Source organism: Lipotes vexillifer, unplaced genomic scaffold (genome assembly GCF_000442215.2).
Source record: "Lipotes vexillifer unplaced genomic scaffold, Lipotes_vexillifer_v1.1 scaffold180, whole genome shotgun sequence".
Classification (NCBI taxonomy): domain Eukaryota; kingdom Metazoa; phylum Chordata; class Mammalia; order Artiodactyla; family Lipotidae; genus Lipotes; species Lipotes vexillifer.
Genome location: NW_006796149.1, coordinates 827,067 through 845,303, shown reverse-complemented (window position 1 = coordinate 845,303; position 18,237 = coordinate 827,067).

The following is an 18,237-nucleotide window of genomic DNA, read 5'->3' as shown; positions in this document are numbered from 1 at the left end:
GGTATGCGGGCCTCTCACTGTTGTGGCCTCTCCCGTTGTGGAGCACAGGCTCCTGACGCGCAGGCTCAGCGGCCATGGCTCACGGGCCCAGCCACTCCGCGGCATGTGGGATCTTCCCGGACCGGGACACGAACCCGCTTCCCCTGCATCGGCAGGCGGACTCTCAACCACTGCACCACCAAGGAAGCCCTGTTCATATTCTTTTGACATAGTAACGCTAACTGCAAGGGAGTCTGCGTACCAAGAAGAACAGGAAATGGATCTTGGTGAACAGCTATCAGTCTCTACCCTCCCCATCATTCGCTGGCTTCTGACACCAGACCTTCTCACTACATAAAACCTCCTAGAACATGGTTGCTTCTCCCATGGGCCTCCTGCTCACCACCTGCTCCAAATCCTGATGAACATGGTTCTCTCATTACTGATTTATGTCCTCCAGGTCCTCTTGGTTTACTTTTCACACTGAAGACTTTAAGTCTTCTTCAGAGTAGGTAGAATCCCTTGATTATGCTTCTTCCATAAGCCCCATTGCCCCCCTCTCCTGAGAGCCTTTCCAATCTGGCAGCTCCGCAACCTTCTTTTCTTCTCCCTCCTTCTCTCAAGTTAAGACATGGAACTCACACAGACACACACACACACACACACACACACACACACACACACACACACACACCCTTGTCACCGACTCCTGAAACTTGCCTTCCTCTTGACAATGCTTAAGACACCGAACTCTCATGGCTTTCCCCTTATTTTTTTTTTTTTAATTTTTACTGTGTCCTGTCTGACTTAATGTTCAACTGCTTTCGACATCCAGTTTTAAGGGTCCAACTGGAAGGGAATCTGAGCCTTTTACACAGGTCCTAAAAGATAGGCATTGAGTAAGTTCTTGCCTCCATTTCTGCCTCCCGTCCTTCCTCCCTCTGCCTGTGGCAGAGGTGGATCACTGACTACCAAAGGCTCACACTCTCTTTCCATTGTGTGAGTTCTTATGACTAAGCAGTGCCATGAAACTAGTTTGGGCCAATGGAATGAGGGCTGAACTCATTTGTGTCACTTCCAGCCAAGGTAGACTGTGCCTTCCCCGTGCTCTGTTTCCTGTTTGCAGCACCCTTAGGGACAGACCACATGTTGAAGATGGCAGTGTCACAGGTCAGAAGAAGGCTGGGTCCCTGGGTTACCACTCAGAGGAGAGCTGCCCAACCAGGCACATCTGCTTCAGACTTTGCATGAGTCTTTGCATAAATTGGGCTTGTTACTGGACTTGCATTTAGCCTACTCTTAATACACTCTCTTTCCTTTATTTCTTAGCCCCTACTATTTGTCAAGCACTATGCTGGATATTAAGGGTGCAAAGATAAGTAAAACATAGTTCCTGCACTCAAGGATCTCACAATTTAGGGGGAGAAATCAATGTATACTTAGATAATGATGTAACGCTATTAAGTCCTGCATTTCCGATATGTACAGAGTATTATGGGAGAGTGGAGTAAGATATCTAAGTCAGCCTGCATGGGGATGGTAGTGGGCATGGAAAGGATGGTTAGAGGTCAGCTAGGTGACAGGTATTCCAAAGAGATGGGCATGAACAAAGGTGGAAGCCGGGAAAGCAAGTTCATGGGTATATATGTGTGGTCGGGAAAAGGGGTAAGAGGATTAAAAGAACAGGAAATTTTCACTAGGATGTGCTACTAGTGTGATGAGTGCTTAAACTCTAATGAGTGCTTGATTCCAGTGGAGCATAACTCTACTCAAAGCGAATCAAACTGCTATTTTAGAGACAGACAATTACATATGGTTTTTATTTCCTGTGTGCTTAGCAAATCTGCTTTTTATGGGGTATCACCTGTTCGTGTTGCTTTCCAGAGGGTTCTAGTAGCCAGTAGATGACACAAGCCTAGCTTAAGTCCTGGTTCCACTGATTGTATCACATTGAACTATATGAGATGGTCAGTATTTGACCATTTTGTACCTAAAAGATGACAGTTTCATAAGGTTCTACCTGATATAACCATGGGTGGAGTGGAAGGTTGAATTCCCGGTCTTAGTTCTTTATTCCTTGTAGTAATATTATACATTCATGTACACATTTATATATATATATAGCACATAATATTATGCAGTCATAGTCCAATAATAGGAGCGGTATACTTCCCCACTCCCTGACCTGGGGTCTTGGCTTGGAGTTTGCTTTGGGCAATGGAATGTTAGCAGATGTGATGTAAGCAGAGGCTTGAAATGTGCTTGTGTAGTTGGACTTTTCTTGTGCTCCTGTATCACTAAGAGAGGTACTTGTTCCCAGGTAGCCCCTGCGCCTTCTTGCTGGGCCTAGAAGGAGGGAAGTTTTATCTTGATTCTAAAAAGGGAGCCAAGACAGGGATATTCCTTTTCTACCTCTCGTGGTTATCATCTGCATGTTGACTGAATATGGGGCAGCTGTCTTGGGACCATTACGGGAAACTGCCTTAAGAAGATAAGCCATTGTACAGAGGATGGTAGAGAGGCAGTACAGGAGAAATATCTGTCATGGTAAAGTCACTGAGCTACTGAATTCACCAACCCTGAAACCACCCTGTCTCCACACTCTTGCTATATGAGATGATAAACATTCCCATTTTTTAAACCACTTTGCTTGGGTTTTCTATCCCCTGTAGTTGGTATCATCCCAACTGATCACTCAAGAATCATCAGGGCTTCCCTGGTGGCGCAGTGGTTGAGAGTCCGCCTGCCGATGCAGGGGACATGGGTTCGTGCCCCGGTCCAGGAAGATCCCATGTGCCGCGGAGCAGCTAGGCCCGTGAGCCATGGCTGCTGAGCCTGTGCGTCCGGAGCCTGTGCTCTGCAACGGGAGAGGCCACAATAGTGAGAGGCCCGCGTACCAAAAAAAAAAAAAGAATCATCATCATGACTTTTAAGTGCTAAAGATGTTTAAGGTTGTAAAAAATCATAAGTAAAACATTGAATAATTATCTCCACCTTACAGATGGAGGTCCTTGTCAGCCTTGGTTAGAAGATGATACTAGAAAATGACCTTTGAGGGTTGGATCAAGTCTGACTTCTTTTGGCCTGAACCAGTCATTTTGGTTCATCATCAAATTCTGTCTGGTGTTATCATTTCCACTCTTTTTTAAAGTCCAATATCCTTAAAGGAATGAAACAGGTCTAAGGGTCTAGAAGTTGTGTATCATATATTTTGTTGGTCTAGAGCTTAAAAAGTGAAGCTAATTCATGATTAATGTTCACGCACAGCTTTCACCCCTCTGGTCCCCACCTTAGGGAAAAGGTAACACTGCATAGTTGAAGGAGCAGAGTATTTGGAGTTCATTAGTTCCGAATTCAAGTCTTGGCTAGCTGGAATGATCTTGTGCAAGTCACTTAATGTCTTTAAGTCTCAGTCTCATTTGTAAAACAGGGATAATTATATGGACTTTTAAGTTTGGGGAATAAAATATAAAGTATCTAATATAAAGTATAAAGTACATAATAGGTGCTCTGTAAATGATCATTGTCTTCCTCCTCCCCATCTCCCAGGCAAAATATTTCTTTGATTATAAAGAAGACAAGCCTAAACATCATGAATGGCTGGACTTGGAAAAGCCCATGCCTTACTGCCAAAGTCAGTAACAATCATTTTTGTAAACCAGGAACAAGACAGAGCCATCCTTCTAGAAAGCACTGTATGCTCTCAGGAAGAAAAATGGAACAGTAACAGAAGGAGGTATTACAGCTGCCCTCACTTCTGTCCCCCAAACCATGTATTTATTTTTAATGTAAAATATATAACAACCTGGACATTTTTTTAATATGGCAATTTTAAAAAGATTATTCTGCCATTCAAACTCAGGTTGTATGCTTGTTTTCCCCAGAACTATTCTAAATGTCAGGACATTTAGAATTTTTCCTCAGGACATCCCTCCCAGTTAGGCTAAGATTATTTTTTAGTTGTCTGGAATTTGGTAGAGTGAATGCTGTTGTGTGCGTGTGCACACATACACATACACACATACATCCTTCAAAGCTATGTGGAGGAATTCAAGCTTTGTGGACCAAAGTGAAATTTCCTGTCCTCTGGAATCCCTGACACTATCTCCTGCTGGTTTCTTTATACCTTTTCTTTCATCCCCCAGCACTGCCTGAAAATCAGGAATTGCCCTTGGGCTGCAGGAGCTAATGCTTTAGCCCAACAGGTTAGGCAGCTCAAGTGCAGAGTTCAAAAGCTGGGATGGGGCCTCTGGGTGGAGAATAGACTGAGGTCAAATTATCAACTCACAGACTTTTTCCAGAGGGAAAATTAAGCATAAAGAGGTAAAAATGACTGTCTAATCTCAAGCTGTCCAATGCCCATGAAAGGCAAGATGATTGTAAAGGTTTTGTAAGATCCCTCATCACACATTTATTGTGTGTCAATTACCATTACAGGCAGGAGGGATACAGAGGTGAGCAAAATCCTATCTTTAAGAAACTTACATTCTAGGGAAGAGAGACAGGTAATAAATAAAGAAAATAAGTAACAGATACAGCACAAGGGCTTTGGAAAACAAATAAAGCAGAAAAGGGGCTAAGAGTAAGTATGAAGAGAGTTTTGCCATTTTAAGTGGGGTAGTTTGGTAAGCCTCACCCAGGTAACATTTGGCAAAAGACTTAAGAGGGTGAGATCTAGGGGACAAGCATTCCAGGCAGAATGAACAGCCAGTGCAAAACTTGAAGTGGGAACATACCTGGAATGTGCAAGAGAAAGCAAAGAGGTCTGTGAGGCTGAAGCAGAGTGAGCAAAGGGGTATCATCTGATAGAATCAGCGAGAGGATGTGGTCCTGATGTGGGGCTTTTAGCACTGTAGGAAGCACAGTGTTTTTACTCCAAGTAGAATGGAAAACTGTTGGCTGATTTTGAGCAGTAGAGTGACATGATTTGATTCACATGTTATAAAGATCCCTCTGGCTGCTGTAGTAAAAACAGATTATAAAGTGAAGAAACCATGCAAAAATCTGAGTGAGACGTGAGGGTGGCCTGGACCAGGCAGGTGGCAGTAGAGGTGGAGAGAAGTAGAGACATTCTGGGTTACATTTTGAAAGTAGAACTAACAGGATCTTTTGACAGATTGGGTAAAGGGTGAGAGAGCCATAGAGGAGTCAAATACGACTCCAAGACTTTTGGCTTGAGCACTTGGAATGACAGAGTTGCCATCAGCTGGCATTGGGAGGACTGTGGGTGGAACAGGAGTTTGGGGGGAAGAGCAGAAGCTCAGTTTGGGATGAGTTTGAGATGCCTTTAGACATCCAAGTGAGGATGTTGGGTGGGCAGCTGCTTATATGGATCTGGAGCTCAAAGGTCCTGAATACGAAGTCCCCAGCCCAGTGTCCAGATGCTCAGTAAGTGGCAGTTCCCGCATCCCCAGTGTCCAGATTTGGTTCATAAATACTGCTTGGAAGGGAAGACTCCCAAGCCAGTGCTGATTGTCACACTATGTGGCTTCTCTTAGCTGTCCAAGCCTGGGGTTGCTTTATAATAAAAGAATGTCTTGATCCAAGGAGCCAGTTTTTCTCTTCAACCTCATCTTTATAAAGAGGATGACATAATTACGGATGAAATTCCTTTTCCTGCCTTCCAAAGGAGTAGTCAGCAAAAAATTTCAACACCCTTACTCAGTGTTCTCTGTACATCTCTCTCTAGCCCTTACACACATACCTTGTGCCAGGGGGACGATTTCCTCCCTGGATCCCTCAAAACAGCTGTCCTTCATTTTCTGCTTTCCCCCTTGCCCCAGTCAGTAGTTTTGGTTTCTTCTTTCTTGCCTTGAAATAACCTTCATCTTAGCCCTCTCCTTTCTCTACCGCTCTCCGCTTTCCCTAAACCTAGGATTTAGTCATCCTTTGGGGTTCCTATTTCCCCAGTCTTCTTTGTGTATTGAGTCCTTATTTCCTTGGACAAAGTGGCAAGGAATTTTTTAAAAATTCTTCTGGAATTGACTGCTGAGGGCAGAGCTGCTAGAGGAGTCTCAGATTGTCCAGTGGCCTCTGGGCATTTGAGTGGTGAAGGTGGTTCTAAGAGACTGTGTTTCTGTTCCCAGGGACAGTATGTGCTCCCACCCTGCAGGTCCTTTTGGTTTGCAGATGCTGGTCACCAACCAAGAGATAGATACCATTCAACTTAGAGAAGTATTTCACCAGCATTTACTTTGGGGTGGAAAGTTTTACCAGGAGGTCAGCTCCTCTGGAGTTTCAGGCTGTGAAGATGGTCCTTGAAGTGTGCGGAAAAAACACTAGTGTAGGAGGAGTTATGAGGGGGCACATCTGGAGGCAGCAAAGCCCTCTTACCTCCTGACTTCTCCTCTCTGTGCCAATGGGGGAAGTGTTGCAGGAGGCCAAGGGCCCCACGGCTTTTCTCCTCACTTTCATGCTTGGTACCATCTCAGAAAAGTCCTTGTTTCCAGGGTCAGCTCCAAACAGGAGGCACAGGTTGTTTCCTGAATGGCTCACTGGGTTTTACTTGACAGGTGTGTCCCATGGCAGGAACAACAGCTCAAGTGTGGCTGAGCCTTGTCAAGAGGGCTTGTCAGCTTGGTCCTCCCTTCTGTTTCAGCTGATCCTTGGCTCTGTGCTTTTGAGCATCTGGGAAACTGGGCATGGAAGTAATCCCACACTTTGTTCAATGACTAGCAGACACACAGGGGAGACAAGCCAGGAGCCCAGCCAATTCCCTTAGGAGTGTGAGCAGAGACCACGCCAGGGGGAGGAGCAGGGGGACGGGCCCTCAGCGCTGCCACCAGTGCACCCAGCCAAGCTGGCAGCCTCAGCATCTGGCATGGACTTCGAGTCTCTGACCCCCATCTTATTCCACCCTTCCTGAGGATTCATTAAGGGGAAGACAGAAGGCTTTTTATAGGCATCCTGGTTCAGCCTCGGTAGGGTTGCTGAGAACAAAAAATATTTCTGGAGTGGACAGATCTTTAGAAACGTCCTTGCCAAAATATTTTATTTAAATCTTCATCATGAGACATATTGATGCAAGGAGGATTTTCCTAACACCTTCAGATCTCGGAGGGGTATTGTGTGCATGAGCTGTTTGTGTGTCAAGGAGACAGGAGCACAGGGGAGGGATGTCTTGGCTTCAGCTCTGACACGTTTAAACCGATGGAGATCTCTGGAATCACCAAGCCAGGTCTTGTGGGGATCCTCAGACACACTCATCATTGCTGTGGAAACAATAGAGATTTCTGATATAAAATAGAAGGCAATCTCTGGTCGTCAACCTTAAAAAGAACAAAGGTCTGGTTTTCATCTCTGCTTCTTGAGCTGGGGCCAGCCTTTCCTGTTCTCTCCTTTATGGACTTTGGAATAAGGAGCTAAAGGAAGACTCCTAAATGGGAAAAAGACTTCCTCTCTTGAGTCCAGACAGGAGTGAGTGAACCAGTTTCAGAGTAGCCAGTTTTAACTAGCAGCTTCACTCCAGCATGTTGGAGACCCTACATTGAACTTGATTTTAAGTGGGCCTCTGAGTTTTTCTTCCTGTTTTTCGTGTAACTATCTGGGCTTCTAAATTATAGGGGGAACAGCCCAGGAACAGAAAAGCTGCTCTCATCTGCTTTCAGGCCTGCCACAGATGAGAGAGAAGCTGTGAGCACCTTGAAATTTCCAGTGTGGGCTCTCAGACCTGCTGGTTGGAATAATCCTGACGAGATTTGGAGAATAGGCACAGGCACATGAGCATTTATATGCACTGAGTAGAATCTTTATCCCTTTCAGGTTCATCGGACTGTCACTGTCACTACTGATAAATCAAGTGTGTCATCCTTTCCACTATCTCAGCACCTCACATAGAGAGCACGATGCAATGGAAGGACCCCTGCAGCTGGGGTCAATCATGGGTTCTGTTCCCAGTTCTGCCTCTGTGAGCTGTGTGACCGTGCATGAGTCTGTTACCTTCTCTGGGCTTTACTTTATTCATCATTAAATTGTGTATATTTGGGGGGTTACTAGATTATTCTTTTTTCTTTTTTTAATCGTGGTAAAAAACACAACATAAAATTTACCATCTGAACCGTTTTTAAGTGTACAGTTCGGTTGTGTTAAGTATATTCGCATTTTTGTGAAACAGATCTCCAGAACTACTTCATCTTGAAAACTGAACTCTATACGATTGAACAGCAACTCCCCTTTGCCCACTCCTCCCAGCCCCTGGTAACCACCATTCTACTTTCTGTTCTGTGAATCTGACTATTTTAGATACCTCATACAAGTGGGATCATACGATATCTATTTGTTTTTTGTGATTGTCTATTTCATTTAAATAATGCCTTCAAGGTTCATCCATGTTGTGGCATATGTCAGAATCTCCTTTTCTTTTAAAGGTTGAATTATATTCCTTTGTATGCAGATATCATATTTTGTTTATCCATTCATCTGTTGACAGACATTTGGGTTGTTTCCACCTCTTGGCTATTGTGAATTATGCCGCTATGAACATTGGTGTTCAAGTGTCTGTTCAAGTCCCTGCTTTCTTTTGGAAAAAAAAAAAAAATATATATATATATATATATATATATATATATATATGTAATTTCTGGATCACATGTTAGTTCTATTTTTAATTTTTTGAGGAACTGTCATAATGTTTTCTAAGGTGGCCGCTCGTTTTACATTCCCACTAGCTGAGCACAAGGGTTCCAATTTATCTACATCCTCATTAACACTTGCTATTTTCTGTTTTTTTGATAGTTGACATTTTAGTGGGTATGAGGTGTTAACACATTGTGGTTTTGATTTGCATTTCTCTGATGATTAATGATGTTGAGCATCTTTTCATGGGCTTATTGTCCATTTGTGTATCATCTTTGGAAAAATGTCTATCCAAGTCCTTTGCCCATTTTTTTTTTTTTTTTTTTGTGTGTGGTACGTGGGCCTCTCACTGTTGTGGCCTCTCCCGTTGCGGAGCACAGGCTCCGGACGCACAGGCCCAGAGGCCATGGCTCACGGGCCCAGCCGCTCTGCGGCATGTGGGATCTTCCCGGACCGGGGCACGAACCTATGTCCCCTGCATCGGCAGGCGGACTCTCAACCACTGCGCCACCAGGGAAGACCTCCTTTGCTCATTTTTTAATCCAGTTATCTGATTTTTGTTGTTGTTGAGTTGTATATTAGATATAACGATTGACTATCTTTAACATTTATAACTCTACATTCTTACTGTCTTCAACCAACTTTTTTCATTCTCTTTCCTTCCTTTCAAGGGACAGATAATGGTTAATTGTCATATCATATGTTTGTAAGAAATTGAATCCATCAGTGACTGACAGATTTTTTTTTTTTTTTGCACACTTGGATTTTTTGCTGAATGTAAGTGACGGGAAGTGAAGGTGCATTGTTCAAGGTTTGATATAGCTAGATGTCCTTCGTGAAAGGGAAACTGTGGCATGGGAATATTTTTCCTTCTGAAGGAAATGCTTCTTTAGGACTGACTATAAGCTGATCAATTTTCTAAGTATTTTACATACATTAACACATTTAATCCTCACAGCAACAACAAATTTATGAGGTAAATACCAGTATCATCCTCATTTTACAATGATGAAACTGAAGCACAGAGAGAACAAGTAACTCACCTAAGGTCACACGGCTAGTAAGTTGAGGTCAGAGGTCTCTCTGCCTCCTGTCCCTCTCATCCTTAGCTGCTGCCTTGAATACAGATCTCTTTAGTCTTTGTTCTATTATACAGTATCATCCCCCGATGCTTTGTTGTCTTTATCCCCTGCCTCTCTCCCTCAACTTTCCAACCATGCCCTCTGGAACCCTATTCAATGATAAACAGAGTCTCTGTATCCTTAACATTTCTATGAAGTGTTTCCCCTAGGGCTTCCCTGGTGGCGCAGTGGTTAAGAACCCACCTGCCAATGCAAGGGAAACGGGCTCCATCCCTGGTCTGGGAAGATCCCACATGCCATGGAGCAATTAACCCCATGCACCACAACTACTGAAGCCTGCACACCTAGAGCCCACGCTCCGCAACAAGTGAAGCCACTGCAACGAGAAGCCCGCGCACCACAACGAAGAGTAGCCCCCGCTCGACGCAGCTAAAGCCCGCGCCCAGCAACAAAAACCCAACACAGCCCCCCTCAAAAAAAATGTTTCTGATATTTTCTGTTGTCAGCTGAGGCCTGAGTCTCTCCTGAGGTTCCTGCTTTTCTTTTATCCTTTTCAAGGGAAGGGGGCTCACTTTTACCTACCTTCTGCCCCTCAGGCTGGAAGTTGGGAATTAGTGTCTCCTTTGCTCTCCAAAGCTGTTGCCAGGCTGCGGTTCCACCCCTCTTGCAGAAAATTCCCTTTGGCTTCGAGGCTCACCTCTCATCCCCATATCATCCCTGTCATGTGTCAATCTGCTGATCGGTCTCTGTGTTCACAGAGGATTTTGGCAGCTGGCCCATGACCTCTCTGTCCCCCAGCTTCTGCCAACTGCCAACTCCAGTGTCCAAAAGATGACCCTCCTGAACCCACTGGCTCCTCTGATCTTTAGCTTCAAACCCAGTGTTTTCCACTTGGCCTCTGCTTCACCATGCTGGTCTTTCAGCAGCCCTACCCTGCTGTGTCATCACTCAGGATGGCCCTATCCCGAAATCTCAAAGTCCAATGTCCTTCTAGCTCATCATTCCCTCACCCGTATTAGTTAGTTCATGAAGGTGTTTAGACCCTGGACCATCATGTCCACCCAGTCTATATCCCCTTCCTCACTTAACCCTGACCCTAGGGTGATCATCTGAACCGTTTTCTTATTAACAGCTTCAGCAGCATTAGTCCCCATCTCTTCCTTCTTTTCTCCTGTTTTGGAGAATGAAGCATCTCTCATTCCTTCAAATTTTATACTTCAACCTGTGTCCCCTGCCGCTTCTCTGGGGTCCTGCTCTGTCAATCATTCCCTCTCTGCCATGCATCTTCACCCTCTTCCTTTTCCCTGTGAACATGCTCGACTCTCTCCATTCCCCATCCTTCCCCTGACCCTGCATCCCTACCCCAGCTTCTGTTCAATCTCACTCCTTCCCCTTCTCTAAATTTCTGGAAAGAGAGTCCCTACTTACTCATCTCCCTTTCAACTCTCTGTCCATCAAAATTTGACTTCTGTTCACAGGGTATTTGGGTACATGTGAGGCTGGGTTAGAAATCTGAAGTAGTGAATGGCTGATTACTTCCATTGACTTGATGGAGGGCAAGGCCACACTGATGCAAGACAAGGTGACAGGCAAACCTGAGGAGCATGGGAGCATCTACTGTGTGCCTGTCGGAGGGGGCAAGAGAGTAGAAAAGGGCTATGACGTGCCACTCTGTGCATCTTAATTGAAGGTTCACTTGCACAGTGCTTGGAACATAGAGGATATTCAGTAAAGGAGCTCCCCCCTCTTGTCCCCTTTCTTTGGAACTCAGTTATCTTTATACAGCATGGGGTTGGACCAGATGATCATCAAACACCTTCCAGCTCTGTCTTCATACAACAGAATTTCTCCTAGCAATGTCTTGAGTTTGTAACTGCCTTGGAGACAAGCCTTTCAAAAATGGCTTACGAAAAGATCTCTGTTCTTTCCACAGAACATTCTAAACAAATATCAATAAAAAGTGTTTTTAAGAGACATTGAAACTCATTGCCTAATCACCTATTACCTCATCATGCTTCTTCTTGAGTAATCTAAACCAATGTGTGTGTGGTGACAGGGGAGTTATGAGGATTAAAGCTGTGATGTGATTCCATCCAAGTTAGTATATATGCATTTCAAAGGGATTTTTAGGGTCTAGCACATAAACCTTAGGGAGAAACTATGATTCAGTTAAATTTTGGACTAAATAAAGAAAGGCTGATGGTTTTTAGACAGATGGGGGCTTTTGTGGACAGAGCTGGACAAAAAGAATATGAAAAGAATGCAGAATTCAATCAGGCAGTAAAGAGATTGGTTGAATCCATCCTAGACTAGGGGTTGCTGAATTCCATCTACCCAAATTAAGCTTCTCTAAAAAGGGCCAGTATGTTTGCTGTTTCAAGAGAATGTAGCATACTCATATCCTCAAAGCCTGTCACTGTAATCTCAATATAAAATGGGTAACATTTTAATCTTGAGATTCTGAGTTGAAAGGTATATGAGATGTTGATTGAGTTTGTAAACAGAACTGGAATATTTGAGAACTCAATTTATTATATATAGATTTTTAAAAAATAAATTTATTATTTATTTCTTTATTTTTGGTCGCGCTGGGTTTTTGTTGCTGTGCGCTGGCTTTCTCTAGTTGCGGCGAGCAGGGATTACTCTTTGATGCGGTGTGCGGGCTTCTCATTGCAGAGGCTTCTCTTGTTATGGAGCACGGGTTCTAGGTGTGCGGGCTTCAGTAGCTGTGGCTCGCAGGCTCTAGAGCGCAGGCTCAGTAGTTGTGGCGCACAGGCTTAGTTGCTCCGTGGCATGGGGGACCTTCCCAGAACAGGGCTCGAACCCGTGTCCCCTGCCTTGACAGGCGGATTCTTAACCACTGCACCACCAGGGAAGACCTCAATTTATTATATTTTTAAGTTTATTTGATTAGAGTTACAACAAGAGAGCTTTAAATGCTAGGGAAGCTTTTTTTTGTTACGGTCATAAATTTGTCCTGTAAGACATTGGAGACACGTAAAAATTAGTTTGAGTATATTACACTTATAAATGCAGTTTAAAATTAAGACTATTTAATTGATGAAGTTTATAGATAGAACTGATTATCTAAGCAGTTTAGTCTGTCAACAAGAGTTTCTGGAAACTTGTCAGAGAAAATTTGAAAGTGATTTTCTTATTTTACTAGTTTTATAGAGTCGTAGTTTGGACTGAAAGTAATGAAAACCAGGTTTTTACATTTGTAATTTGGGAACTTGAGTATTAATTTAGAGTAAAGTAACTGAAAACGCTTTCTGTGGAAAAGGTCCCCATTAGGAATAGGATAAGCCAAGACAGGAAGGATGGAAAGGTCTGGAGTATATGGGCAAGGAGAGCTGTTTGGGCCTGCAAGAAAATGGGTACCCCAGGGATGTAATGGCAGGTATAATGGGGAACACTGGAGTGTACTAAGGCTTGTGGCCTGAAATATTTTCTCTTAATGTGAATACTTTTTAAAAATTTATTTTATTTTATTTTTTTTAGCCATGCCACATGGCATGTGGGATCTTAACTCCCTGACCAGGCATCCAATCCACACCCCCTGCATTGGAAGCACAGAGTCTTAACCACTGGACCGCCAGGGAAGTCCCAATAATATGAATACTTTTAAGAATGCTCCAGTTCTAATTTTTATCTTTGTATGCCCTTTTTTGACATGATATTTGACATGATCTTAATCTTAACAGATTAAGATTAAATCAGAAGAAGGTAACACTCAAAATTGGATGACGCATTAACTCCATGGGGAGTATTGATTGGTTTCTCAGTAGTTCACATACAATATTACCTCACTATTAAATGATTTTCTTATTTTGACTCTTCTAGAAATTGGGCTCCAAAAAGAGGTAAAGAAGAAATGAGCAAAAGTTTTTAAGTAACCAGCCGATAAAGTAGAATTCGTACTCATTTCTGGCTCTCCCAACTGACTTGGACCAAATGGTGAGGGAGCAGAAGCAATTGTCCTTGAGATGCTCCAGGTTTCCCATTCTCTTTCCCCACGTAAAGTTATGCTTTTGTCTTCTCCACTCATCAGATTCCATTCTCAGGGAGAATTGGCCTATTGGTTGATATTTTAATGTGAATTTAAGATCAAGAGGTAATTTTTCTCTAAGTCTTGTCTTTAGTCATAGAATGAAAGAAACGCTACAACAAGGTCATCACTGTTGGGTGAATTAAGTGACCACCACCTTCACTGAGAGCACCTTAAGGGAGGGTGAGGTACATGTGGGAGAGCACATAATGTTCATCTCTGCAGAGAGATTTTTGTAATAGAAGCGGGGGGATCTTGTAATAATTATTCTGGGACTGTCCTGGTAGATGGGAGAGATGGTGGTCCTATGTACAGGCCAGTAGTTCCTAAACCTGGCTAGCCATCATAATTCCTTGAAGAGATGTTTTTAAAACATTCTAGGCTTGGCATTCTTCATTCAGATTCTTATTCAGTTACTCTGGGGTGCATTTGTGGTCAGCCCTGCGGAGGGACAGCTATTATAAAACCGGTGATGAGTTTACTATCCTATAACAGTTACTTAAAGAAGTGGGTGTATACTCCATTGCTTTCTTTTTTTTTTTTAATCTTTATTGGAGTATAATTGCTTTACAATGTTGTGTTAGCTTCTGATGTACAACAAAGTGAATCAGCTATTATGTATACATATATCCCCATATCCCCTCCCTCTTGCATCTTCCTCCCACCCTCCCTATCCCACCCCTCTAGGTGGTCACAAAGCACCAAGTTGATCTACCTGTGCTGTGCGGCTGCTTCCCACTAGCTATCTGTTTTACATTTGGTAGTGTATATACGTCCATGCCACTCTCTCATTTCGTCCCAGCTTACCCTTCCCCCTCCCCGTGTTCTCTACGTCTGCATCTTTATTCCTGTCCTGTCCCTAGGTTCTTCAGAACCTTTTTTTTTTTTTTTCAGATTCCATATATATGTGTTAGCATACGGTATTTGTTTTTCTCTTTCTGACTTACTTCACCCTGTATGACAGACTCTAGGTCCATCCACCTCACTACAAATAACTCAATTTCATTTCTTTTTATGGCTGAGTAATATTCCATTGTATATATGTGCCACAGCTTCTTTATCCATTCATCTGTCGACGGACACTCAGGTAGCTTCCGTGTCCTGGCTATTGTAGATAGTGTTATAACAGCACAGTTACAATTTGGGGGCACAGATTTCCTCCACTCTTACTCATAAGCAAGCAGAAGCCCTAACTATTATAGATTCTGATGATCTCTAAGCTGTTTCTGTCTTGCCTTTTCTCTCTCTTTATGTCTGTTTCTCTGATCTTTCTCTTTTCCCCCTTGTGTTTTTCTATAACATACTTATAGGCTGCCTGAGGCTCTTTTTACTGGCTCTCTGCTCATATTGTTTTTCTATTCTTCAAAATAAATAAAGCTGAATATGTCCCTATTATTTATCCAGAAAAAGGGGCTAATAATCTTATCTTCCCCTCTGAGATGAAGTGATGATAGGACTACTTAGTATACACCAGACCCAAGACTGGCAGTTTTACATATATACCACTTCATTTCATCCTCAGCACAACCCTGGAAGACAGGAGTTATATTCAAAAAAGTTAACTCTATTGCCCAAAATGACTCTGCCCAGGAATGACTAATTTTAGTTTCTTCATCACCAGCAAACAATAATTGTGCACCTAGCACAGGAGGGGGTCCTAGCAGAGGAGACCAGCCTAGGCTGTTCTGAGCTTGCTAATTAGATCATGCTGCTCCCTCCTTGGTACACTGTGTCTTGTGGTATTGATTAAAACCAACACATTAAAAATAAAACTTGACATAGAGAATGGACTTGAGGACACGTGGAGGGGGAAGGGTAAGCTGGGACGAAGTGAGAGAGTGGCATGGTCATATATACACTAACAAATGTAAAATAGATAGCTAGTGGTGAGCAGCCGCATAGCATAGGGAGATCAGCTTGGTGCTTTGTGACCCCCTAGAGGGGTGGGATAGGGAGGGTGGGAGAGAGATGCAATAGGGAGGAGATATGGGGATATATGTATATGTAGAGCTGATTCACTTTGTTATACAGCAGAAACTAACACACCATTGTATAGCAATTAAACTCCAGTAAAGATGTTAAAAAATAAACTTGAAATTTTAACTCTTTGCTTAGCTTTTAAAAATCATTATTAATATCATATTCCCTTCAATTCCACAAATGCTACAATTTGAAAAATTAAAAAGAAACATACACACACAAAGGAAAATCTAAAGGTCACCAATAATTCTATTAATCAGAGGAAATTACTGTTAACTTTTTTGTGTATCACGACCTGCGTTTTGCTAAATACATGTGCACACACATTTATAGCATCCTTATACTTTAAAAATACAAATTTGATCATGCTAGGTTTTATGTATAATTTTATACTTTTCCACAGTGATTGTAGCATGTACAATGGCTGTATAAACCAGGATTCCATTATTTAACTGAGCATAATTTATCTATTTATCCAACCCCTGATTGTTGCTTACTCAAGTTGTTTCCATTTCCACTTGTAAAAACAAGGCTGTGTTGGACTTCCCTGGCGGTCCAGTAGTTAACACTCCACGCTTCCACTGCAGGGGGCACGGGTTCGATCCCTGGTTGGGAAAGATCCTGCATGCCAGACACTGTGACCAAAAAACCCCAAAAAACAACAGGCTGTGTTATCTAGCCCAGCAGTTCTTTAAATATCAAGACTACAGGCAGATAGCTTTAAAGATTCGAGAAATCAGAATGTATATAATCATGATCCCATCATAAGAAATCTCCTGGGTGATGACCTGTATCCTATCAAGAGATGACTGGGGAAACAGCAGCAAAAACACTGATAATGAGCACTGATTACACTTAAATGTAGGTCTAAGACTTAAATACAGATGGGGAAAAAGTGGAAGAATAGCATGTAAATATTAAACATTCTGATAAATTAGAAATAACACAACTAAAAGCAATGGAGAAGAGAAAGGGAAGATAAGACCATTGATTGGCACATAGGTAATGCATAATATAAGTGGGAGTCAAAAGATACCAGATAAAAGTCTAAAGCAATTGTAGAAGTCCATGTAAGGAAAAAGGGGATTATGACCATTAAAAAAAAACAAAATATTAATATGAAAGTAACCACCACAGTAAAAATATAAACTTTCTTAAATTTCAAAATATATAACAATGATAAAAAAGGGAAAATAGTTTCTTATATTTGCAAAAATAAATATGTTAAGGATAATCTACAAGCTCATAAAAATAGCCACCTAGGAGGGTTACAGATGATAAGGGTAGAAAGGATAGGAATGGAAGTGAGATTTCTCTGAGTTTACCTTTTTATACAGTTTTGACTTTTGAACCATGTAAAAATTATGCATATTTTAAAAATAAAATTAAATCCTTTAAGTGCAAAGAATAAAAAAAAGGCAAACATTAATATTGAGTGTAAACAGAAACAAATGAACCTAATTGTATATCAAATTGTACATCAGGGGAGTTCCCTGATGGTCTAGTGGTTAGGATTTGGTGCTTTCACTGCCTTGTCCCGGGTTCAATCCCTGGTTGGGGAACTGAGATCCCACAATCTGTGCAGCACAGCCAAAAAAGTAATAATAATAATAAAAATATTGTACATCAAATATAACTACATAGAAAATGGAATTAATTCAAGTACATTTTTAATATACCTTCATAGAGTATATTCTATGAACAGAAAGAACTTTAAATAAATATTTTATTTTACTTAGTTTTTATTTATGTAGTAAGTAATACTGAGATTATTTTGTATGTGTTGAAGCATATAGCAAATGAGAAAATATCTTAACCTTTTTGGAAACTAGAGTTCTCACTCTGGGAGAAGATAAAAATATGAAATGGAGAAAGAGAGGAAGATTTCTATGATATTGGATTTGAATTGGAGGTATTAGTATGAACTCATGATTTCTTGAAAAATTACACTTCTTGGCTCTTTGCACTGAAAGTGTCTAGAAATAGTGACATCCCATTAGCAATGAGCACAACTAGAAACCAGATACTGGTTTCTAAATATCATTTTTTTCCTTTAGAAGAACCAGGGTTCCTTGGAGAAATAGCTGATTCTAGGTCCGAAACAGAAAAAGTACAAGGTGAGCCTAGAACCACTTGTGCCACAAAGTAAGGAAGTACTCAAAGATCAATGGGACAATGTCAAAATTATGCAGAAACCAGACTATAGGGGCTCCCATTGGACAAATCTGGGACAATTTCAGCATCTAAAAGAATAATGGTGGTGATGGGGGGAAAGAATACAAAAGAATGCCAGCTAATAAATGTAGAAAGAAGGAGAGAAATAGAAAATTATCAGACATGATAACATTGCAATGCATATACCTTAATAGAATTCTGGATTTAAAAATATATATTATAGGGCTTCCCTGGTGGCGCAGTGGTTGAGAGTCTGCCTGCCGATGCAGGAGACACGGGTTCGTGCCCTGGTCTGGGAGGATCCCACATGCTGCGGAGCGACTAGGCCCGTGAGCCATGGCCGCTGAGACTGCGCGTCCGGAGCCTGTGCTCCGCAGCGGGAGAGGCCACAACAGTGAG